The sequence below is a fragment of the Oncorhynchus kisutch genome, linkage group LG11, assembly GCF_002021735.2.
Source record: "Oncorhynchus kisutch isolate 150728-3 linkage group LG11, Okis_V2, whole genome shotgun sequence".
NCBI classification, from domain to species: Eukaryota; Metazoa; Chordata; class Actinopteri; order Salmoniformes; family Salmonidae; genus Oncorhynchus; species Oncorhynchus kisutch.
The window spans coordinates 53,109,660-53,135,970 of record NC_034184.2 but is presented as its reverse complement, the minus strand read 5'-3'; the positions used below and the strand labels follow the sequence as shown (position 1 = coordinate 53,135,970).

The 26,311-nt window shown below is 42.8% G+C and overlaps 1 protein-coding gene across 4 annotated transcripts in view; it reads right to left on the bottom strand.

The window, feature by feature from the left end:
* Positions 1–26,311, bottom strand: part of LOC109899541 (zinc finger protein 438-like) — a 100,835-nt gene that overhangs the window by 15,517 nt on the left and 59,007 nt on the right. For 3 of the 4 annotated variants that reach the window (XM_020494870.2, XM_031835945.1, XM_020494869.2), the window contains one exon: positions 17,248–17,323. The gene's annotated coding sequence lies outside the window, so the exon portion shown is untranslated. Of the gene's footprint in view, positions 1–17,219; positions 17,324–26,311 lie in introns of all 4 variants that reach the window. The other variant, XM_031835946.1, reaches the window with a different exon arrangement.

Sequence of the window (26,311 nt, the reverse complement as noted above, 5' to 3'; positions counted from 1 at the left end):
GCAAGTGCCTTCACTTACATTTTCTCTTCCTGACCCTGTCTAATATCAACATGTTTCAAGCAGACCACCATAGTCCCTGTGCCCAAGAACACCAAGGTAGCCTGTCTAAATGACAATCGACCAGTAGGACTCACATCTGTAGCCATGAAATGCTTTGAAAGGTTGGTCATGCTGCACATCAACACAATCATCATCCCAGACACCCGGGACCCACTCTATACTAAATATATTTGCGTCACAAAATAACTGATTAACACACATGGTCTTGCAATTAAAGGTCTACAGTAACCTCAACAGCAGGGTAGCACCATGGTGTAGTCGTAAGACAGCTATTTTCAATACAAAACCGAGGCGGCTCATGGTTGTCACCCCCTTCCATAGAGTTACATAGTAATTATGACTAGGGCTGTTGCGGTGACCATATTACTGCCACACCGACAGTCATGACCGCAGTAAAATGTGACTGCCCGGCTCAAATCAGTCTTATGTAGCAACATTTTATATTTTTTACATTGGATAAAAGTAGAGGCTCAGAGCTACAAAATGGTATATCATACACTGCATTAGACCATTCTCCTTGTATGACTGGTGGAGGAGAGTCAGGCGTGTTCTACTGATGCTGAAAGACAAATTCCAGAAATACTTTAGCATTATTATACAATATATACAAAATGGCATTCTGAGATCACTACACACAGTTCATACACGTAATGTTAGCTAGCTAGCTAGCCAGCCAGCCATCGAACATCAGCTGACTAGCTAACACCAAGCTTTAACTAGTAATACAAAGCGATTGTTAACCAAATAGGTTCAATGTTAGCTAGCTAACATTATGATTAGGCTATAACTATCAATGCGAATTGGCATTCTGAGAAAACATCACTAATGTTACACACACTTCATACACATAAGTTAATGTTAGCTAACAAGCCAGCCATCTAACCTCGGCTAATGTTAGCTAGCTAACAGCAAGCTTTAAATTGGTCTTTTGTTTAGACATGTGACGTTAACTAGCTAAAAAATGAAATATAATCCCAATCCATAAAGTAACGTTACTAGCTATTCAAACCAATTGTCATAGCTAGCTAAAGTAAACCAAATAGGTTCAATGTTAGCTAGCAAGCCAGCCAGCCATCGAACTTCAGCTGGCTAGCTAACAGCAAGCTTTAACTAGCAATACTAACCACACAATTTGTGATGTGAATTGAGTATATAGTATGCTTATTGGTCATAGAATGGATATAGTTAGTATGCCAAAAGTTCCCGGATGTCCTACTAAATTCACCAAAATATGAAGTATACACGCAGTGGACACTATATCCGTACTTTAGGGCCCATAATGCAATTCTTCAGGAAATGGGCATGGCTTCAGATAGTTTCCAGATTTGAAGGAAATGACGGAAAATATGCAGTCGAAGTACAATGTGAGTGGATACAAATTCATTGATTTAGCTAATTATCAAATGTTAAGAAAATATTGAGCAATGTAATAAAGTAATGACTTTCCAAATAAGTTACCTTACACGTTATACTGGCTGACAATTTGTTAGCTATGCTGTCCTTACGAACCACAGTGTATCATTACAGCAGTATGTACCGGTATGTCATTAGCTAGCTAACTAACATTAGTTGGCTACTTACCCTATAGTTAATATACTGGCAAGTTTGATGTCTAACTAACTAACTACCCAATGTTTATTGAACTTGACTATTCCTGTCATTCTTAGCTTAGCTGGACATTCGGGTGCTTTCGTAAATTCGCTATGGCCATCTAGGGCAGCAGGTAGCCTAGTGGATAGAGCGTTGGGCCAGTAACCGAAAGGTTGGTGGATCGAATCCCTGAGCTGACAAGATAAAAATCTGTCGTTCTGCCCCTGAACAAGTCAGTTTAATCCACTGCCATTGTAAATAAGAATTTGTTCTGATTTGTTATTTAACTGACTTTCCTAGTTAAATAAAGGTAAAATAAAATCTACTCCGATTTCAGAGCAATTTACGAGTGCTCAACACTGGCAGTAAATGTCAGCAAAATAAAGCGTAATAAAATTGTTGCCAGCAGCACAGTTCTAGTCACCAATGCTCTGGATAACATGGAAACTGACTAACCAGCTCTGCTAGGGCGAGTAAAATTATCATAGTGGTCTCATTTGTGTCTGGAAGTAGCTAGCAAGCTAGCCAACATTAGCTTGGATGCTTGACTGCCGTTGTAAAAGGTCCAGATCGCTCAAATCAACCCTACTCTTCAGTTCAAGCATCCAGTGTGCACTCAGAGTGAAACACTCAATTTATAAACAGACAATCTGACAATGCAATGAATTTACGAGTGCACTCTGGCACTCCAGATTAATTTTAACTTCTCTAGGATAGGGGGCAGCATTCGGAATTTTGGATGAAAAACATGCCCAAATTCAACTGCCTACTACCCATCCCTAGAAGATGAGATATGCATATTATTAGTATATTTGGATAGGAAACACTCTTAGAAACTTCAAACTGTTTCAATCATGTATGTGAGTATAACAGAACTTATTTAGCAGGCGAAACCCGAGGACAAACCATTCAGATTGACCTCAAAAAACAAACACTCTTTTCAATGTTTTTTCATTGGGAATCCAGATTTCTAAGGGACCTTCTTGCAGCTCCTATCGCTTCCACTGAATGTCAACAGTCTTTAGAAATGGGTTGAGGTTATTCCTTTGTGTAATGAAGAAGTACGGCCATCTTGAACGAGGGTCACTTGAAGTGTACTGTTAGAGGCGCATGACCAGAAAGCATGCTTCAGTTTGTTTTCTTCCTGTATTGAACACAGATCATCCAGTCTTCAATTTTATCGATTATTTACGTTAAAAAATCCTAAAATTGTATTACAAACGTAGTTTGAAATGTTTTGGCAAAGTTTACAAGTAACTTTTGAGATATTTTGTAGTCGCGTTGGAACCGGTGTTTTTCTGGATATATATATATATATCGACGGAATTAATCGAACAAAAAGGCCATTTGTGATGTTTATGGGACATATTGGAGTGCCAGCAAAAGAAGCTCGTCAAAGGCATTAATTATATTTTTTTATTTCTGCGTTTTGTGTCGCGCCTGCAGGGTTGAAATATGCTTTTCTCGCTTTGTTTACTGGGGTGCTATCCTCAGATAATAGCATCGTTTGCTTTCGCTGAAAAGCCTTTTTGAAATCTGACATTTTGGCTGGATTCACAACAAGTGTAGCTTTAATTTGGTATCTTTGCATGTGTGATTTCATGAAAGTTAGATTTTTATAGTAATTTATTTGAATTTGGCACATTTTCACTGGCTTTTGGCCAGGTGGGACGCTACCGTCCCACCTATCCCAGAGAGGTTTTAAGAACACACCCAAAGTTGTAAAATGTCAAACTAGTAATGTGTTACAGTGAGGGAAAAAAGTATTTGATCCCCTGCTGATTTTGTACGTTTGCCCACTGACAAAGAAATGATCAGTCTATAATTTTAATGGTAGGTTTATTTGAACAGTGAGAGACAGAATAACAACAAAAGAAAATCCAGAAAAACGCATGTCAAAAATGTTATAAATTGATTTCAAAACTTGGTCAACTTCTTCCGTGACAACAACACTGTTGATCGCCGAGTCAGAGAGAGTCAACATGTCACGATCGTCCTCCAGAAATTCTACCCACTGATCTTTGTCGATAGCGCCTGATAAATTCAGGGCAGCAATTTTATTGAGAGCAGTAGCAACATATTTGCAGTTCTCCATGGCTAACGTTATATATATATATATATATTTTAAATCCTTTCTATGGCAGTTATCTACGCATATCGAGCAGCTCATTTTATAGACACAAGATGCTACACCGCAGACCAATCTGAAACTCATCTCTCGGCATTATCTCAGCCAATCATGGCTAGCGGAAAAGTTCCAACTTTACTCATATTTAGTGATGGCATAAAAGTTTGTTATTAGGGCACATGAAAGGTCTGCGAAGGCATTTTTGCCAAACTTTTTTTTTTTACGTTCAAATGACTCCTGTGAAGTTGTGACTTGAGACATATGCCTAGTTTCCTGAATCAGTTCACAAATGTGATGTGACCGTTGAGTCACGGTAATCCCGTTATACACTCTGGATATGCTTTGGAAGTACCCAACTTGCTAACTACCATCAGGTCCTAATGGCCTTGTACTCTATTGGCTCTATTGTCCCTCTAACCACTCCGAGGTCAATGCAAATGCAATCGAAAATCAGATAAAACAATTATCATCAAAACAGTATCACTGTGATGATCAATTTGAAGAAAGAAGTTCTACAGCAGGTTGAAACTTTCTAAGGTGCTTTCTAAGGTGATGATTAATTCAGAATAACCATATGCATATTAGAGCTTATGCATATGAACCCAAGCCTGAAAGAAAAACCTGAATTAATTACCGCATATTACACAAGAAAAACATAAAACAGAACTGATTTAAGATGTATTTGGTACAAAATTGGTCTAGCCTTCACTCCAAAATTAAATCAATTCTTGTAATCACCTTTGAGTGTGGACTGTATTATTATTAGTGATGCACCGATATGACATTTTTGGCAATGACATTTCTGGCCGATCCTGATATCCGATATTTCCCTTCACTTCCCATTTTTTGCTGCCTTTTAACCTTTTCACTTGCACCAACACAGGAGTGTGATCATTCTAGTGGTCCCTGTAGCGTACGATCAAACTGGTGTGATTACAACCCTTACTAAATAAATAAAAGGTATATTTTTTTTTTTATCTGCAAGCGCCCAAAAATACCTCTAGTTTACCCGAAAGATGAGTGAACCATTCTTCACCTCATTATAACATTTTTGGTCTGGCAGATCACGTGACACCCAAATGCATTGTATAATGTCAACAAACATGGCGCCACACATAGCTGGAAAATTGCTTAGTTCATTATAAATCAGTACAACCTTAAAAAAAAGGTATTTTACACACATCATAGGTGTCCATTACAATATATGAATGAATCAGAATGCATTATGTCACCAGTAATTGAAATCGTGAATAAAACTTTTAAATACATTATCCAACACATAAATATACTGTATCACCTACAGCAGAAACACGATATACAGAAAACAAGGAACTTACTGTGATAGGAACACACACGTCCAAAGTTAGTATTTGTAAGAAAAGCAACAAAGGCAAAGCGAGTGCCAGCAAGAAAATGTTCCAATTCTTGCAAGACTGCCAATATATGCATACTTGATTTGCGCAAAAATGAGTGAAGTGCGATGGGTTTTCCTTTAAGAGAGACGTTTATCCGGCTCAGTAAAGCCTCAAAACAAATTGTCTGCAATACTGAAATCTACTACTTATATGTGAATTAATGAGGAGGTGGAACACACCTCAATTCAAACTGTTAGAAAATACAACTTGTTAGAAAATAATTTGAAATTGACAAGAAGAACCACAGCCTACAGACAATTAGCAGCTAGCGCGTGTTAAACTGTCTTGTTGGGTAATCACATTTTGAAACAGTGAATGCATTCTGACATCACGTGCATAAAACAACTCACACTGGGGCGACCGTTAGAGATATTTGGAACTCACACGTGAAAAGGTTAAGCATTCTAGTACAGTTAAATAGCTGAAACACAAACACAAAAGTTATTTTGTTGGCATTTACGCATGTCCCCATTACCGGTAAAACAATCCAAACCTATTTCTTTCACTTACTTGCTGTGCTGTTTTGTTGTTAATTTGTTGAGTCGTTTCATTCTCAAACAGGATTTTATCATAAACTCAGCAAAAAAAACCAAGAAACATCCTCACTGTTTTCAGCAAACTTAACATGTGTAAATTTGTATGAACATAAGAATCAACAACTGAGACAAACTGAACAAGTTCCACAGACATAAAACAGGGTTAAAATCAAAAGTAACAGTCAGTATCTGGTGTGGCCACCAGCTGCATTAAGTACTGCAGTGAACCTCCTCCTCATGGCCAGTTCTTGCTGTGAGATGTTACCCCACTCTTCCACCAAGGCACCTGCAAGTTCCCGGACATTTCTGGGGGGAATGGCCCGAGCGCTCACACTCCGATCCAACAGGTCCCAGACATGCTCAATGAGATTGAGATCCAGGCTCTTCGCTGGCCATGGCAGAACACTGACATTCCTGTCTTGCAGGAAATCACACACAGAACGAGCAGTATGGCTGGTGGCATTGTCATGCTGGAGGGTCATGTCAGGATGAGCCTACAGGAAGGGTACCACATGAGGGAGGATGATGTCTTCCCTGTAACGCGGTTTTGATTGCCTGCAATGACAACAAGCTCAGTCCGATGATTCTGTGACACACCGCCCCAGACCATGACGGACCCTCCACCTCCAAATCGATCCCGTTCCAGAGTAGAGGACTCAGTGTAACGCACATTCCTTCGACGATAAACACGAATCCGACCATCACCCCCTGGTGAGACAAAACCGCACCTCGTCAGTGAAGAGCACTTTTTGCCAGTCCTGTCTGGTCCAGCGACGGTGGGTTTGTGCCCATTTGCGACGTTGTTTCCGGTGATGTCTTGTGAGGACCTGCCTTTACAACAGGCCTACAAGCCCTCAGTCCAGCCTCTCGCGGACAGTCTGAGCACTGATGGAGGGATTGTGCGTTCCTGGTGTAACCCGGGCAGTTGTTGTTGCCATCCTGTACCCGTCCCGCAGGTGTGATATTTAGATGTACCGATCCTGTGCAGGTGTTACACGTGGTCTGCCACTGCGAGGACAATCAGCTGTCCGTCCTGTCACCCTGTAGGTCTTAGGCATCTTACAGTACGAACATTGGAATTTATTGCCCTGGCCACATCTGCAGTACTCATGCCTCCTTGCAGCATGCCTAAGGCACATTCAAGCAGATGAGCAGGGACCCTGGGAATCTTTCTTTTGGTGTTTTTCCAGAGTTAGTAGAAAGGCCTCTTTCGTGTCCTAAGTTTTCATAACTGTGACCTTAATTGCCCACCGTCTGTAAGCGGTTAGTGTCTGACTGTTCCACAGGTGTTCCAATTGTTTATGGTTCATTGAACAAGCATGGGAAACAGTGTTTAAACCCTTTACAATGAAGATCTGTGAAGTTATTGGAGTTTTACAAATTATCTTTGAAAGACAGGGCCCTGAAAGGGACGTTTATTTTTTCCCCCCTGCGTTTACATGTCGAGCAGTGAAGTTTCAGCTGTCTGTCCATGGCCTCTTCTGTCACGCGTCCTCTTCGTCGGTGCACACTGTCACTGTGTCCGTTTTCATCTTGTCCAGCTGTGTACGTAAACTCTGTTTTTTTTGTCTGCATCCAAGTAGAGGTCATTGTACCTAGCATTGAGTATGGTGGTGACACAGCAAAGAGGCTCAGAGAGAATGCCACCGAATCGCTTGTTCACAGCCTCTAGTGCAAGTTAACCCCACGGTCTGTCGGCAGTTTTGTTGAGCAAGCGTTTCAATACCATGACAGAGGGTATCATGTCTGCTGCAGACGCAGTTGATGAGCTTATTTCGAGTCCGTTGTTGGAATGGAGCTAGGAGTGTGTTCACGTTTCCAAGATGTTCTCAAATGCCATTGAAATGGCAGCAGCAGTATGAGAACCAGCACTTTCTTGAGCATGCAATACGGCTTTGCTCAGTACGAAATCCTCGTCGTCCCACTGTGCTGTCAGACTCATGGATGCTGATGGGGCGGACATCACTTGTCCAAATGTCAGTCGTAAATAGCCCATAGCAAGTAGCCAATGGATGTGCTTTTCAACAATACTGTGTAACTCCAGTAGGGCAACATCTGAAAAATAGCGCCTACTTGGTAGTGTGTACCGGGGCTCAAGGTGCTCGAGCAGTCGGCGAAAGCCAACATCATCCACGACAGAGAACGGTTGATTGCCAAGGGCAATGCATTCCATTATCTTGCCGTTAATGGATTTCGCCTTTGAGAAATGTTCTTACTCTTTCAAATGACTGCTCGACTTAAACTTGTTTTGTTGTTGGAAGTGTGCGCTTAGTTTTTTTCTGCTTTTGTTTGTGGTATTGAAAGATGTCACCCCTCCTCTGGGAATAATAGCAGCACAAATGTTGCATATGGCCTTTTGGTCATCTTCCTTTGAAACTTGAAAACAGATCCACACAGCAGACATTGTGGGCTAGGTTAGGAATGCTGCATATCAGCTTTGACATCGGGTTTGCACATCAGCGTCGGGCCAATGCTGATGTTGGCATTTTTAGCTAATAGCGTCCGAATCTGATATGCTTACCGATACATCGTGCATCCCTAATTATTATACATACTGGATGGACTGGTTACCTTATGCTATACTCCAAAATGTATATCCATGAGTCCGGGATAGAACGTATAGCCCTAGGCCAGGGGGGGGGGGGGGGGGGGGGGGGGGAGACAAAGTACGGCTCGTGGGCTACTTTCTTTATTACTCCTTCATTTCATGGTATCCAATTGGTAGTTACAGTCTTGTCCCATCGCTGGTCGAGAGTCATGCGCCCAGCCCACCACAGGAGTCGCTAGAGTGCGATGGGACAAGAAATCTCGGCCTGCCAAACCCTCTCCTAACCCAGGCAACGCTGAGCCAATTGTGCACCGCCTAATGGGTCTCCCAGTCACGGCCCGCTGTTCCATAGCCTGGGATCGAACCCGGGTCTGTAGTGATACCGCAAGCACTGCCTTAGACCGCTGTGCCACTCGGGAGGCCCGCAAATTGATTTTAACAAACAATTGGTCCCCCAAACAATTCAGCCCTCCATTGAATTTCAAAATCCCGATGTGGCCCTTGAGCCAAAATGTTTGCCCACCCCTGCCCTAGGCGATGCTTTTGGTTCATTGATTGTGCAGTTAGCCTACAATTACTGAATTTGTATTTAATTTTGAATAGCCTAGTAATAGTGTTTTATATTTTCATAATTAAGTAGGTGACACATTACCTTTAGCTATAGATAATATTTAACCACCATGTGTTTCCATCTCCTCCTCGATCTCCAAAATTCCTTACTCGACCGCGCAGAAGTGCTGTCAACAGTTTAGTGAAATATGTTTTGTTGCGAAAACATGTTACTATCAATGTTTCCGAAAATATTGTTTCCCAAATTAAGCACTGGGTAGATGCAGGAATAAGGTTCACCTGTTGGGCAGTGAGAGCATGCTCCTCAAACAGTGGTGTCTCAGCTGCTCAAATTAAGCAAATGTTCAATTATAAAACCCTGTTCCTGCCCATTTGATAATATTCAACGGTAAATTGAAAACAATTTGACAGATTAGTAAAGACAAGATTAAATTGAGAATATTCTGATCGGTGAAAATATGACCACTTGATGAGAGAACAGCTGTGCAGCAGGGCCTTTTTCCCCCTACTTTCTCAAATCATCAATAGCCTATAGTTGCACCATGCAGCCCATAGATGTTTTGATTTTTAAGACAGTCTAAGTTTGCCAATTAACTCCAAATCTAGCATATAGGACCTGTTACATCAAATGATCACTTTTACGCTCAACATAGCCACTTCCTATGTGCCCTCGCACCATAATAGGAAAAATATCCTTTCTATTTTATTCAGCTCAATTATATTATTCTTACTATAAAATCATGTCACAGGACTTATAAGCATATCTTCTCAGCTAAATTAACCAGCCTACAGCATGGCGCATAGCCAAATAACATAGGCCCACAGTAGGACAACTCATATTTTGTTCTTCTGAAATACAATTTCTTTAGACCTGACAAAAATAAATATGATGTATGTATTATGTATTATGATGCATATTAAATTAATTTATTATACTTTTTTAAATGTAGATGTTACAAAGGTGTTCATCAGTGGCTTGTATGCATAGAGGCCTGGAGATGCTAGACATGTTTATGTTAATTATCAGTAAATCACCGTGAGATCGGCAGTATTTTGCAGGACAATAACCGGCTGACAGAAATTCATAAATATTTAAGTGCCTTTGAACGGGGTACGGTAGTAGGTGCCAGGCACACCGTTTTGAGCCAAGAACTGCAACGCTCCTGGGGTTTTCGTCGCTACAGTTTCCTGTGTGTATCAAGAATGTTCCACTACCCAAAGAACATCCAACCAACTTGACACAACTGTGGGAAGCATTGGACTCAACATCGGCCAGCATCCCTGTGGAACGCACCAACAAATTGAGGCTGTTCTGAGGGCAAAGGGGAGGGAGGGTGCAACTCAATATTAGGAAGGTGTTGCTAATGTTTGGTATACTCAGTGTACATGCCCTATGGTCAAAAGTAGTGCACCACATATAAAATTGGGTGCCATTTAGGACGTAGCCCATGGTATACAGCCCCATGCAGAGTGGACATACAGGAACAGAAGCAGACCACCGTATGTCATTAGCTGTCACCTGAACAGATCAATAAGAGAGAAATGGCATTCCAATTACGATCTAGCCGCTTGGCTCTGAATAGGGATGTGGATCAATCAATATCCAACTCAATGGAGGGGGGGAGAGGATAAACCCTCAGCATTCTGAATTCCGCCAAAAGAGAAAGATTCCATGTAGCCTATTGTTTTTCAAATGATGTTTCCAAGTAATTTGTTTTTTTAAGCAAAATCTTGCTTAATTGATACAGTAGTGAAGATATTCTGTCTACTTTTGTGATACAATCGGATCTATTCAAGCCGACCTCCATATGTAATGTGCTCCTTCTAAAATGCCAAATATGGCTGTAGACTTCCATATACTAAAGTGAGAATTCTGTCGGAAGGAGCCACCGTGGACAGAGAGGTATTCATTTCCTGTGCAGAAGAGGAGAGGAGAAAGGCAGGATGCTGGAAACCAGCCAATCAACTTTGACCTGGCACTGTTGTTGACGAGGATGTGTGTGTGTGTTTCATTTCCATAACACTGTTATGGTTATTTCACGGCTACACACACACACACACGTCCGTGTCCTCCTGGATGATCGAAGTCTTGTGCGTTTTTGTGTGTGTGTCACACCAACGGTCCCGTCTGTCACCAGGCGTAGGTGATGTCACGTCCGGGTTAGAAGAGAGAGACCGAGAGAGAGTGTTTTTTTTCTCAGCTCTCTGTATGTGTCCCAAATGGCACCCTATTTTCTATATAGTGCACTATATGGGCACTGATCAAAAGTAGTGGACTATAAAGGAAATAGGGTGCCATTTGGGAAGCAGACTCTGGATGAGACCAACATTTCCAGAGGGTTTAAGGAGCAGGAAGTGTGTGTTCAACTTCTAACAATGTTCCACACTAAACCTTTACCTGACCTTTCACTTCTCTAACACATTTGGACCCACTGTGTCTAAAATGGCACCATATTCCATATGTAGGGCACTACTTTTGAACAGGGCCCATAGGTATCTGATCAAAATTGGTGCACTAGGGAATAGTGTGCCATTTGAGACACAAATGCAGAATAGGTCAGACATTACTAAAGAGTGGTAAGGAAGAGAGGGGTGTGTGGGTTGTGCTGTCAGTTGTTAGTGGAGGTAGATAAAATATATAGATGTGAGCCTAACTAGTATAGAAAGAGTAGAAAGAACAAGATGGAAGGGCAGTAACAAGTGATGTGCTGCTCTCCTTACCAAGTAGGCTTTCCCTTTCTCACACAGAGAGAGAGAAATATACACAACCTCTCCTCTAGTACTGGCTCACAAACTATTTTAATTAAGTTCTCCCCCAGTGGGGGAAAGTGATGCTGTGGCAACCTTGAGAGGAACACTAAGAAAACACCTGCTTCTCCATTCCCACATTAATGATCACGCTACAGAACACAACCAATAACACATCACGAAACAGTAGAACACATCAAAACAACACTAGGATGGAAGGAATCTTGTGGCCATCTAATTTTAGGCGCTATTTACTGTGTACACTACACAGATTAAATGGTAGAACATGGGGTGCAGTCAGCGAGGTGGGGAAGTTCTCCATCATCTCTCTGTGATGTAGGATTGCCTTTACAGGAAGTGAGCCGGGAAGGGGTTGTTGAGATCAGGGGGAGCTAGCTAAAGGAAAGGAAAGCATCACTGGATCTATAGCATTCCAACACCTCAGATGCAGGCCTGCCAGCCAGGTCAACTGAAGTTTGAGGGGGAGCTCTCTCTGCTCACAGTCGGTGAACAGGTAGGAGCTGAATTTATACGGAAGCGGTGGTTGTGTTCATGAAAAAAAGAGTTGACTGCAGGCTGATTGCTAGTGGAATATTTGTTGTTTCAATCCATAGGCAAGTGTTGATATTTCTGAACAACAATGAATAACAGTTATGTGCATTTTAATGTAAGGCATGGGGAGAGGCTCTACGCGGAGTTTGCCAGCACAGACAGTCTGCAGTGTTTTGAGTGTGGTGATTTGGGGAATAATTAATTTTTTTTTAACCTTTATTTAACTAGGCAAGTCAGTTAAGAACAAATTATTTTTCACAATAACGGCCTACACCAGCCAAACCCGGACGATGCTGGGCCAGTTGTGCGCCGCCCTATGGGACTCCTAATCACATCCGGTTGTGAGCCTGGATTCGAACCATAGTGTCTATAGTGACGCTTCAAGCACTGAGAAGGCAAATACCCTCACGCCACGAGGCCTTCCGTTGCTGATGCCTGAGTGATGGACTGTGCCATCCCCGCAGCCTCTGCAATGGATTAGTCCACTGAGACAGGCGCAAATCGGACAGGTGTCTTGTGTATGAAAAATATATATTATTTGTAACTGTTTGACTAAAGAAATCTCAGTCGACCAACAGCCTATTGACCAAACAATTAAATAAAATGTTATTAGTCACATGCGCCGAATACAACATGTGTAGACCTTACAGTGAAATGCTTACCTACGAACCCCTAACAATGCAGTAGGGGCCTCCCGGGTGGCGCAGTGGTTAAGGGCGCTGTACTGCAGCGCCAGCTGTGCCACCAGAGACTCTGGGTTCGCGCCCAGGCTCTGTCGCAACCGGCCGTGACCGTGGGCAATAGTTTGAGACATCGTTCACCAGCTGTTATTTACAAAAATACATAGTCCACCGCCCCTCGTCTTACCAGACACCGCTGTTCGCTCTTGCTTGTAGTGAGTATAACCAGCCAGCTGTATGTTGATAGTATCGTTGTTTAGCCACGACTCCGTGAAGCATAAGCTATTACAGTTTTGAATGTCCTGTTGGTAAATTAATCTTCTGCGTAGGTCATCGATTTTATTCTCCAAAGATTGCACGTTTGCTAGCAGAATGGAAGGAAGTGGGGGTTTATTTGATCGCCTACGAATTCCCAGAAGGCAGCCCGCCCTCTGGCCCCTTTGCTTGGCCTCCTCTTCACGCAAATCACAGGGATCTGGGCCTGTTCCCAAGAAAGCAGTATATCATTCACGTCGGGCCCAGACCCGTTATCCTCTCTGGGATATGTGGGACGCTAGTGAAAATGCAGAGCTCCAAATTCAAAGAAATTACTATAAAAATCGAACTTTCATGAAATAACACATTTAAGATACCAAATTAAAGCTACACGTGAATGTGAATCCAGACAACATGTCAGATTTCAAAAAGGCTTTTCGGCGATAGCAAACGATGCTATTATCTGAGGATAGCACCTCCGTAAACAAAAGAGAAAACATTTCAACGCTGCAGGCGTGACACAAAACGCATAAATAAAAATATAAATCATGCCTTACCTTTGATGAGCTTCTTCTGTTGGCACTCCAATATGTCCCATAAACATCACAAATGGTCCTTTTGTTTGATTAATTCCGTCGATTTGTATCCAAAATGTCAATTTATTTGGCACGTTTGATCCAGAAAAACACTGGTTCCAACTTGCGCAACGTGACTACAAAATATCTTAAAAGTTATCTGTAAACTTTCCCAAAACATTTCAAACTACTTTTGTAATACAACTTTAGGTATTTTTTAAAGTAAATAATCGATAAAATTGAAGACGGGATGATCTGTGTTCAATACAGGAAGAAAACAAACTGATGCTACCTTTCTGGTCACGCGCCTCTAACAAACAGTACACTTCAAGTGACCCTTGTTTTGAACAGGGCTACTTCTTCATTACACAAAGGAATAACCTCAACCAATTTCTAAAGACTGGTGACATCCAGTGGAAGTGGTAGGAACTGCAAGCAAGTCCCTTAGGATTCCCAATGAAAACCCATTGAAAAGAGAGTGACTTCAAAAAAAGAAAAATCTGAATGGTTTGTCCTCGGGGTTTCGCCTGCTACATAAGTTCTGTTATACTCACAGACATGATTCAAACAGTTTTAGAAACTTCAGAGTGTTTTCTATCAATCTAATACTAACAATATGCATATCTTATCTTCTGGGGATGAGTAGCAGGCAGTTGAATTTGGGCATGCATTTCATCCGGACGTGAAAATACTGCCCCCAAGAAGTTAAAGGAAAAAAAGGATTCTGCCAGTCCGTGGTGAGTATTCACACTCCTGGTGTCCAGAAGTTATTTTAGGGCCATAAGAAACGGTAGCGGCAACATTATGTACAAAATAAGTTAAAAAATAAGTTACAACCAAGGCAAATAATTGAACAAAAAATAAACAGTCGGTTGGGGACACATAGAACGTCAACCTTCTACTCCTGCGCCATTTTATTATCACGATCTGCAGTGTCTTAGACCGCAGCGCCACTCAGGAGCAGCAGTGCCCACATTAAGGCCATAGACAAGGTGAGGGTACAAGCACCAGTTGGGGAAATGAAGGTCAAGGGGGCCATCAGGCGCAGGCAGCAGAAGCTGGGCTTAGTCATGCTATAGATGGTGGTGTAGATGAGGCTGGGACTAGTCAGGCTATGCTAGTGGATGAGGAGAGTATTGTGGGGAAGGGTAAGCGACTAGGGGGGGTGGAGGAGGGTGTCATGTGGAAGAGGAAAAAGTGGGAGAAGAAAGGAGGTGGGAGGGGAGAGGCTGGTGTGGTCAAAGACACCAAGGAACAGTCCCCACAGTGACCGTACGTATATACCCCAAGGGCAGGTGGTCAGGTTAGGAGATGGAGACCGGGAAGGTGAGTCTGAGGAAGAGGACGGTAAAGGAAGGCTTTCTTTTCAGACTCCTCCTCAATGGGCCCAGAGCTGACAGCCAGAAGGGTCAAAGTACACGGTGAGAGAACTGTCAAGTTTCCTGAATGAGACTAAGGGGAAAATAAGGTTAATCTTGAAGCTTTTTTTTACGATCTGGGAAAGTTTGTAAGATCAGTACAACACACTGTGAAAAATGAGAGTTATGGTGTCCTCTCACCCAGGAAATGTTTTAGGTTGAGGAAGTGGTTCACAACCTTGCTTAAGGGTCTACATTCAGACTCTGTTTAAATGAATAGTTTTCATGATATACGGTTGTAGAAGGGGTGAGGTCTTGGTTATTGTGATGTTGTTTTGTATCGTGGGTAGAGGGTAAGCTGAGTATGCAGCCTTTTTTTTAAGGGGGTGGTGAGGTTTTAATGAAATGAAAATGTATCATTAAAGAAAGTCTCTCTCCCTCCCACAAGCAGGTTCAGGGACGTGAGGAACAGAGAGACCAATAAACAGAGGATGGGAGGAGAAATTAACATCCCTCAATCCAAGGGCAGTGTACCACTATCAGCAGACTGGGTGGTGAAGGACAGAGTGGCATTGGCTTTGACTACACCAAGGCACCTCAAGGAGCTGTTTGAAATGAAGGGCAGCTTCATGCTTCAGAGAAGGGTGATCTTTCGGTGGGGGTGTGGTAGTGCTAGATGCACCAGGTACAGGTAGCAGAGGGGCTAAAGTAAGAGGCACCCTGACTCGGGTCCTCTCTTCTTTAATGATGACTGCTCCCTGAGATCAAAGGAATATGCAGATCATCCGGTTCTCCTCCTCTAAGAGGTGATGTGAAGTTTCTAAAAGCAGGTCACCTCAAGTTAAGGCAACATTCTCTTACTTTACATTGAGTAGCATGGAGTATTAGTACTTAGTATTAGTATTATATAGGACATCACACTAGTACAAAAATGGGTCTTGTGGCTCTGTTTGAGACCTGTTTACAGATGAAAGCTTAGCTCAAATTCCATACACTAACAAAGACAGACATGCAATCATTTGCAAACACATGAACACACACACACTATAAAAGACCCAGAAACAGCCCACACAGCCTTCACAGACAACGCAGCCGCCTCCTGTTTGTGTGTGTGTGTGCGCGTGTTTGTGCCTGTGCATTAATGCATACTGAACGTACTAACTAAATGAGAGCAATTCTGTCCGTTAGTGCTGAAGAATGACACAAAAAAACTGGGTTCAAATCGTATTAGAAATCTTTCAAATACTTTAACTGTTCTTGTTTGAGCTTGTCTGGCGCAATGGAACAAATGGAATAGTTCAGAAAAAAAGCTAAAAATATGAATATAAATCAAATACCACTTAAACCCAGGTCTGGTTAGTTAGCACTGAAATGAAGAACACAGTGTTCATAGGGAGGGAAAGGTGAAAGCCTGTCTCTCTGGCTCTCCCTCTCTCACACAAAGTTAGAAAAGGTTACTGCACTAATTGAGCAGCTGCTCCAGAGTCTTTGATGGGCATTAGAACCTGGGAAACATTGTCTGGCAAGATCAAAGGGAACCCTGGATAATTACTGTAGTTACCTTCAGTGATGCTGTTAAATTAACCACAAACATACAGATAGACAGACACAACCTTACCCTCACCAGCTAGCTTTATGGGGGGGGGGGGGTAAGCACTGTGCTAGGTTAGAAAGACCGGAACGGACTGTACTAGGCTCAAGAGAGGAATGGAGAGCAGGCATAAGGCAGATGGATGACAGTAGCTTTGTCTCAATCGAGGCAGCTTGCTTCCTTTCCTTGTGACCTTTCCTCCATGAACACTGACCTGTCACAGCAGGACAGGTGAAAGCCATTCAGGATAAACTGATCCAGTCCTTTCAGCCATTACAATAAGGCATTGATGAAAAAAAAAGAAAATGGGAGATGGTGAAAGATGTGATGGCTGTTAGATTATCTATTTTTAGAACGAGGTCAATGATAGCTGAGGGGATTGACTCTCCTGTGAGGAGGATCACACAGAGAAGAGGAGATGTGGACGGTTCATTTGGCGCTCTTTTGCTCTGGCTGTCTGTGTAAACAGGACATGATGAGGAGAGTAGAGGAACACTTATCCACTTATCTTCAGGTAGACCTAGTTATTTTACGTGACCAAACAGTGCCTGTTGGACATACAAAGATGTAGACATATCTTTGTGATGCCTAGAGAAGCGTTTATTATTATTACCAATGGGCTTGTTCCCTCCTCTTCCTACCTCTGTTGTGGCACCTCCTCTCTCCCAGCGACAGTGACAGGGGTCTGATCCTCTCCCTGACCCTCTCCACAGCCTCCTGGAACACAAACACAACAAGACAATTGAGTATACTGTGCTGAATGAACGAAACTAAATATACTACTGTAAAATCACATTATTCTCCCCCCCCCCCCCCCCACACACACACACACACACACACACACACACACAAACTAAAGGCCTGCTGCCCTGCCACTACATTTAGCCAGAGCGACGCCTCGTTTAGCGTACCAGGTCGGCGAGGCGGGTGGTTGGGGACCCCCAGCCACCCTGTTAGGCTCTATATTAAATAAAGAAAGAGTGCTCCAGTGTGTAAATTATTCATTTAACACGCCTTATCCTCTTCCAACAACCTTGTTAAAAACACCTCAAGAGTGAAAAGCAGGAGGGGGAAGAAAAGGGGAAAAAGACTAGGGAAAATAAGAGAAAAACCTCAAGACACCATCATTCACCTGCAACTCAGCAAAACCCTGGGTACATCACTAAGCTCTCGGAGTACTCTGCCACAGGAGAGAGAATTCACCCTGACACCTCCATTGTTTCAGAGTAACGGTAACGCGCACACACAAGTGCAGAGCAGTGTTTTCAGTGCATATTCATAGAATAATGGTTCTAGATGTCAGGATGAATTATAGAGGATGAGAAGGGTGGACACGCAACTCTGGAATGCTGCCTCTGTTCGTCTGCAGTCTTAAATACTTGTTTTAATTTACAACATATAGTGACTCATCAGGACAAAGCAGCTTTAATTCTACTTTACAAAGATTAGTCTAAATAAATGCTTAAGTAACCCATATGCAACATATGTAAATAGGAGAGGAACACTAAACTCTAAACATACAGAGCCTCATCCTGGATTTAAAAGCAAGATCAATGGAGAATCTCAATTAAAAGGTTTCGCAGTCCAAGACTAGTCTTAGTGTGTGTCCAGGAAACTGCCCCAATATATAACAGTGCTGTAATATGAGTCAGAATTTCAGAATACAACCACAGTACAGAAAGTCCTTGAATGTCCCACAGTAATATGCATGTTCTTTCCAGAGAGAGAGAGAGTGTGAGTGAGTGAGTGAGTGAGTGAATGTGCATACAGTTATGAATATAGCTACTGTTCCCTGAAGGAGGGAACGAGGTTTCAGGTCAAGTACAATGGTTAAAACGGAGGCTAACACATAACGCCCAGGACCAAAACCAGGTCCCACGTCAGTGCCATAGACTTAAGACACTGATCTGAGCCGACGTACGCCTTTCAAGAACCACACCCACCAGAGGATGAGACCCCAGGGTAGAGCCGTCAATCCCTACATGATACGCCGAGATGGCTGCCATATAAACCGTCAATGTGGGGGAAAAAAGGGCCCTGCTCAAAAAGCTCTTGCAAGAACATCAAAATGTCCACCAAAGAACTCTGAAAAGGAGAAACTCTTAACCTGACACTAACCCTGAAATGCGCTCCACTTATATGTATACATCCCTCTCAGAAAAGGGCGCACGTGCAAACTATATAGTCGTAATCAAGTTTGAGGGTAAACCCCTATCCATCAAATTCAACTTTTCAAAGGGCCAAACCCCCAGATCCCCTATCTGCGGTCGTCGGTGCCAAACTCTCCTGTGTGCCTGGGACAACAGATCCCGACGACATGGAACCATGTGGATGATCTCCGGGAAACAGGATTGTCTGGGCCAATGGGGAGACACCAGAATCAACAAGAGACCCTCCTTCTGACGGACCCTCTGCACAGTGGCCTGAATTAGGTCCCACGGAGGAAACGCATAGCGCAGGGTCCGAGGCCACTGATACGCCAAAGCATCCGTTCCCAACGGTGCACCTAGATCCCTCATTGAGAAGAACAGACGACAATACTCGTTCTCGCGATTCATAAAGATATACGTCAGATATACATCGGCCCCTGGGCAACCACCAAGGGGTGCAGTCTCTACTCCTGGAAATTAGATCTGCTCCCACATTGAGAGATCCGGGAAGATGCATTGCCCTGCGTAACAGGAAATGGGCACTGCTCCATACGAGCAGATTACTGGCCAGGTTTTAGGAGAGAGACCGCGTCCCCCCATGCCACTACCATCCAGTTGTCGGACCTTACCAACACATGCTGGCCCTCCAACATCGGAAGGAAACGCCTCAGTGCTAGCAGTCAATAGCTCTAGGTAATTACTATGTAGCGCCCTTTGTGCTGTTGACCAAATCCCTCTTTCCCAGTAGCCCACAACCAGCGCTCCCCATCCCAATAAGGATGTGTGTCGTGATCAGCCTGCAGGACACTACCCGGCCCATGAGAACCCCCCTGCAACAGCAGTCATGGGTACCTCAAAGGAATCAATGCCCTTCGGTACAACGGGGATACCTTGAGCAACTGATGGCAGTGGCGAGATGCGTCAAGACACGTAGCAGTCACCCAGCACGAAACACACATATCAGCAGAAGTCTCAGAGGCACCACTGCTATCATAGAGGCCATCAGACCCAATAACCGCAGGCACAAGCAAAAAAAAAGCACTGAGTGCCCCAGCTGAAATTGTGCCAGACAGAGCCGGAATGCAACCCCCTCCTCTGCTGGGACAAAAACTTGATTCAGAACAGAGTCTAGAAAGAGACCCAGAAACTGAATGCGCTGAGCGGGAGTCTTGTGATTTTCTTGTGATACACTCTGAACCCCAGAGACTGAATATGGGAAACCAGCGTGGCGTTCCACCTGCTGCCTTGACTCCACTATGACCAGGCTATTGTCCAGATAGGCCAATACTCTGATCCCCTGGCACCACACCGGTGCCAAAGCTGCTTCCACTACCATAGAAAATGTGCTGGGCGATAGGGAGAGACAAAAAAAAGCCACACCCTCAAAATGAAACCTCCAAAACTTTCTGTGGGGAAGATGTGTAGACACATGAAAATATGCAAGGACATGAACCAATCGCCGGCTTAGTGTGAGCATTTTGAACTTGCAAACCTTGATGTGCTTTTTTAAAACACCCAAGTCCAGGATGGGATGAAACACTCCATCGCTCTTGGGAACTAAGTAGTACACATTGTAACCGCTCTGTACATGTGAGACCGGGACCACCCGAGTAGCCTGGGCTTTGACCTCGGGGACAATTGGCGTAATTACGCCATGAAACGGAGAAGGGACCACAGCGAACTGCAGAGACCGAAACCCTTAGTCACTGTCATCACCCATAGTGAAACTGCGCATGCCACGCCACGCTGCCAGTCTCCTATACATTATCTCCTGAAGGTGCAGAGCGCCACCCTGAGGACTGGGATAATTTGTGTTATTCTTGGAATGCTTGTTTTCATATCCACCACTCTTGACAACCTTGTGTCTGAATGTGGGGAAGGAACTGTGTTTATTATACCCACACCTGGATGATACTGCACTCTCCTGGTACACTTTGTCCAGCTGATCCACCGAGAACCGACACTGTTTATTCAGAAGCACTGTGCAAAATTAGCCCCCTTGTTAGCCTCCGGAACTAAGTAACTCGCCAGCTTTCCATATATTGGAGGTGTGCGGAATGAGCCTCACTCGGCTGGAATGACACCCCAATTAACGCTGACCACCGTTGCTCTCTCCCTGCCTCAGACAACCCCATTACAGAGGTCGCTTCACTGGAAGACCACTTACTAGCAGCCCCAATCTTTCTCACAAAGTCAGCCCGACTCCAATGGAAGGTGAACCCAGCAAGAGACAATGGTCACACGAACTGGTTTGAGTCAAAGCTTCCTGCGAGTATTTCCACACCAGGCAAACAAGACAGCACTCATATCTTTAATTTTCATTGTGAAACCATATGAGCAAGGACATGGTCGGAGGTAAAAACATGGCTGGTCAGCCTTTTTGAACTTACTCTTACCACTGGCTTTACTCAAGCAAGGAAGCACTGGCTACACAAGCAGAACAGAAATTAGTGGGTTTTTAGAAGAGGTCGACCGATTAATCGGAATGGCCGATCAATTAGGGCCGATTTCAAGTTCATAACAATTGTTAATCTGCATTTTTGGACACCGATCAGGACACTGCGTGGCAGGCTGACTACCTGTTATACGAGTGCAGCAAGGAGCCAAGGTAAGGTGCTAGCTAGCATTAAACGTATCTTATAAAAAAACAATCTTAACATAATCACTAGTTAAACTAGTAATATCATCAACCATGTGTAGTTATCTAGCTTGTCCTGTGTTGCATATAATTGATGCAGTGCCTGTTCATTTATCATTGAATGACAGCCTACTTTGCCAAACGGTGATTTAACAAGAGCATTCGCAAAAAAAAGCACTGTCGTTGCATCAATGTGTACCTAACCATAAACATCAGTGCCTTTCTTAAAACCAATATAAAGTTTATATTTTTAAACCTGCAAATTTAGTTAAAAGAAATTCATGTTAGCAGGCAATACTAAACTTGGGAAATTGTGTCACTTCTCTTGCGTTCATTGCACAGAGTCAGGGTATATGCAACAGTTTGGGCCGCCTGGCTCGTTGTGAACTAATTTGCCCGAATTTTACGTAATTATGACATAACATTGAAGGATGCGCAATGTAACAGCAATATTTAGACTTATGGATGCCACCCGTTCAATAAAATACGGAACGGTTCCGTATTTCACTGAAAGAATAAACGTTTTGTTTTTTCAAAATGATAGTTTACGGATTTGACCATATTAATATGACCTAAGGCTCGTATTTCTGTGTGTTATTATATTATAATTAAGTCTATGATTTGATAGAGCAGTCTGACTGAGCGGTGGTAGGCAGCAGCAAGCTCATAAGCATTCATTCAAACAGCACTTTCGTGCATTTGCCAGCAGCTCTTCGCAATGCTTCAAGCATTGTTTATGACTTCAAGCCTATCGACTCCCGAGATTAGACTGGCAATACTAAAGTACCTATTAGAACATCCAATAGTGAAAGCTGTATGAACTACAAATGGTATAGAGAGAAATAGTATTATAATAACTACAACCTAAAACTTCTAACCTGGTAATATTGAAGACTCATGTTAAAAGGAACCACCAGCTTTCATATGTTCTCATGTCCTGAGCAAGGAACTTAAACATGAGCTTTTTTACATGGCACATATTGCACTTTTACTTTCTTCTCCAACACTTTGTTTTTGCATTATTTAAACCAAATTGAACATGTTTCATTATTTATTTGAGACTAAATTGATTTTATTGATGTATTAAGTTATTATTATTATATTAAGTTCAAATAAAAGTGTTAATTTTTCATTCAGTATAGTTGTAATTGTCATTACTACAAATATATAAATAAAAATCGGCATTGGCTTTTTTGGGTCCTCCAATAAATCGGTATCGATATCGGCGCTGGAAAAAAATCATATATATATTTTTTTTAATCCGTCGACCTCTAGTTTTTAGCAAACACAAATCCAAACCAGGCGAGGGAGAATTAGCTACACAAGCAAAGCAGAAAGTAGGTAGCTTTTAGCAAATAAATATACCCAGACCCAAAATTTGCAACATCTAGGGAACGAGTACTCTCTCCCCACTAACATACACCCAAGTCCAAGCCGAATCTTGCAGTCTTTTGTGTGCTTCAAAAGTTTGTAAATTGCGTGTCATGTTCTTACTTCAGGTGAACTGAGGAGCAAAGAGTTTAGGAAATGAACGCGAGTACTGGAATTATAGCCAGGAAGGTGGGGCTTCAAAAGCCGGGCTCGGCATCCATTATCCTGTTGGGCGCGATTTCAGTTTTTCTTCGGGTGAATATGATTCGTCGTTGACTCCCCATAGTACGGTATACCGTGCGACCGACTGAAAGGGAACTAGTCCCATATCTGTGAGGATTTAAGTCAACTCACTGACACTCCGCATTATCAACTCAGGCGGTAAGAATTGGAGCTAACAGGCTTTGGCCCAGCAGAGATCCATGAGGCTGCTGCTGTGTGTGTGAGAGAGACATTGTGATGAGAAACCGTTTAAGGGGTCAGCTCTAAAACCACAAACCTTTTCAAATATAACCTCAGGCTTAGTATGATGACCAGAGCATGCTTCTGTCAGCTACCCAAGTAGCTAATCTAATTTTCACGCACTAAAACACCTCTGTATGTACTAGTGGAGCAAGGCTGCTACACTACTACGTACAACACAGGAGGCGAAAAGGTATGCTGCCCGTTTTTTAAAATATATTCTATGGCATCACATTTTATGTATGTTTCTGCATATCTACCAGGATGTTCAACTAAACCCAAACCTTATGTTAAAACTCAGGCTTTATTTTTCTGACTTTGTCCTGACCTACAATCCATTGCTGTTACCAGGTTCATTTTCCCTCCACAGAGCTGGGCAGGCATTTACATTGGACCCTCCCTCCTTCCACATCAACATCCAGGCAGTAACCAGCAACCCTCTTGCAATGTAAATCACATTTGTGATTAAAGCTTTCCACTTCAAACAGGCGCTGATATAGCGGGGATAAAGAGCAAGCGGCCAGAGAGATGTGTGTTTTCCTGGGCGTGTTGAATGTCATTAGCCACATTAAGGCTCTGTGTGTGCGCGTGCGTTATTTATAATGACGCACAAATGCCATTCTATCTACATACTACAGGGCTATCGATGCCTCTTGTTCTGCTAGCCTATAAACTAAACATCAACTCAGCCGCAGGGCAAAGGATTGGCAATGACATATGTCGATTTGGATTCAAAGTGATTAGGTTTCTTTAGATGGTGGTGACAGAGGAAATGGGTAGCCTTTTGTTTTATGGATTAAATTAATTGAAAAGCTCTTGAAACCATTTTCACTTCAGTTCCATTTTACTCACAAATGTCTACTGGTTAACTGAGTAAAGGCCAAACTCTTGCTGGGTCCCAAATGGAATCCTACCCGCCCTGGTCAAAAGTAGCGTACTAGGCCTAAATAGGCAATGAGGTGCCATTTGGCACACAATATCTGTCTAGTTAGTTTTATGCTATAACAAAGAATACTTCACCTCATCTTTGTTTTTATTACAAAACAAAGTGACCAATCGACAGGCGGTCTCGCTTTCCATTCCCCTCAAACCTCACGCTAAAAGTTGGAGACAAAAACAAAGAGCAAGGTGTTTGTTTAAAATCACATACAGCTGCACCGTACCACTGCATCCCAAATTAACCTCGACCACATGAAAAGCTGCCATCTCTATTTCGGGTAGGAGAGGAAAATTACACCCCTCCACTCTGTGCCCTGGTATTAAACCTCAATTAGTGCACGGCAGTGATGTCACCAGGGAGGAGGCTAAGGGCTCTGTTGTTGACACAGCAGGGTGCTTCACTAAATAGACTCATATCTAAAAACACTTAAGTTAGTTTGTTAACTTTGTGTATAGAGGGCTAGTGGCCTTGGCTTATGGGTAATACAGAGAAAGTTGCTGATCCCATCCAACTGGCAAGAACTGGGCTATCATGGTGCCTCACTAACGTTACAATTCAAATGTATTCCATCATTACCATTTGGGAAGCTACTCGGCCAGGCATGGGCAAAGGTCGGCCCAGGGGCCATATGCGGCCCATGACCTGATTCAATACGGCCTGCGGAATCATGCTCAGATCACATAAAGCTTTGCAATAGTAAAAAGTCTTGAATTTAACTCCCGAAGCTTGTGGGAAATTTAATAACTGCACGAGGACAGACCGTGACTGACAGGCTGACACACACTTCAGTTACAAATAGAAGCTAGCTACAAATTGTGCAAAAATCACTTCTTCAAAGATTTAAAAGAAAAGGAAGTAGACAATGAATGTAGGGTGTCCCGACACTTCCAGATGAAGCATGCAGAGAAATAGGAATATGTCTTCTGAGCAGAGGGCAAGTGCATCGAATGAGTTGCTTTCTCAGTTGCAAAAGCAGCAAGGACTTTTCACAAAACTGCATTCAGCAAACAACAGAATTGAGAGAGCTAGCAAGCCATTCGCTGAGGGCGAATTCATTTAAGAATGTTTAATTGGCTCTGCAGGCAATACTTTTCCCTGACAAGAAAGAACTGCTTGAAAATGTTTCCCTGTCAAGATGAACAGTGTGCTGAGGACATCACAGAGAATATAGCACAAACATTGAAAGACAAGGTAAAGGATTTCACCTATTTCTCCTTGGCCCTGGATGAGAGCAGTGATGCACATGACACGGCGCAGTTGTTGATATTCTTACGAGACATAACCCCAGACTGAAATTATTGGAGCTAGCTTCAGTGCAGTCAATGATGAGCACAACCACAGGGAAAGATTTATTGGAGGAGGTTAATAAGTGTGTGTGGCAAAGCTGGGACTGAATTTGGAAAAGTTATCCAGTGTGACCACTGATTGGTGCCCAAACTTGACAGGAAAAACATTGGCCTTTTGAAAAGGGTACAATATCAAGTAGGTGACCTGAACCCAGATCAGAAAATAATTTTCCTGCATTGCATTATTCATCAGGAGGTGCTCTGTAAATGTGTTCTGAAAATGAGCCGTCTTGTGGATACTGTCACTACAGTGGTAAACTTCATAAGAGCAAAATCTTTAAACCACAGGCAGTTTGTCTCACTGTAGGAAGAGACAGGTCATACAGATCTCCCCTAACACACAAACGAGAGATGGACGAGTTTGGTTAAGGTGCTAAAAAGGGTGTGGGACCTGAATTCAGAGATTCCTGAGCTTTTTTCAAATGAAAGGAAAATGTGTTATGAGTTCCCTCAACTGCAAGATAAAGAATGGTTGGCTGATTTTGCCTTCAGTGGACATCATGGCCCTAACAAATTAACTGAATTCCAAACTACAAGGGAAGGGCCTTTTCAAAAACTACCCAAAGATTAGGAGTCATGCTCAGAAGATGTTTGTATTGTTTGGGTCAACCTATGTATGTGAACAGACATTTTCAGTGATGCAACATAAGTCAAGGCACAGATCATCTCTTAATGACTCATGCAAACGTGTACATAAGTATTCAGACCCTTTGCTATGAGACTCAAGCTCAGGTGTATCCTGTTTCCATTGATTATCCTTTAGATGTATCTACAACTTGATTAGAGTCCACCTCTGGT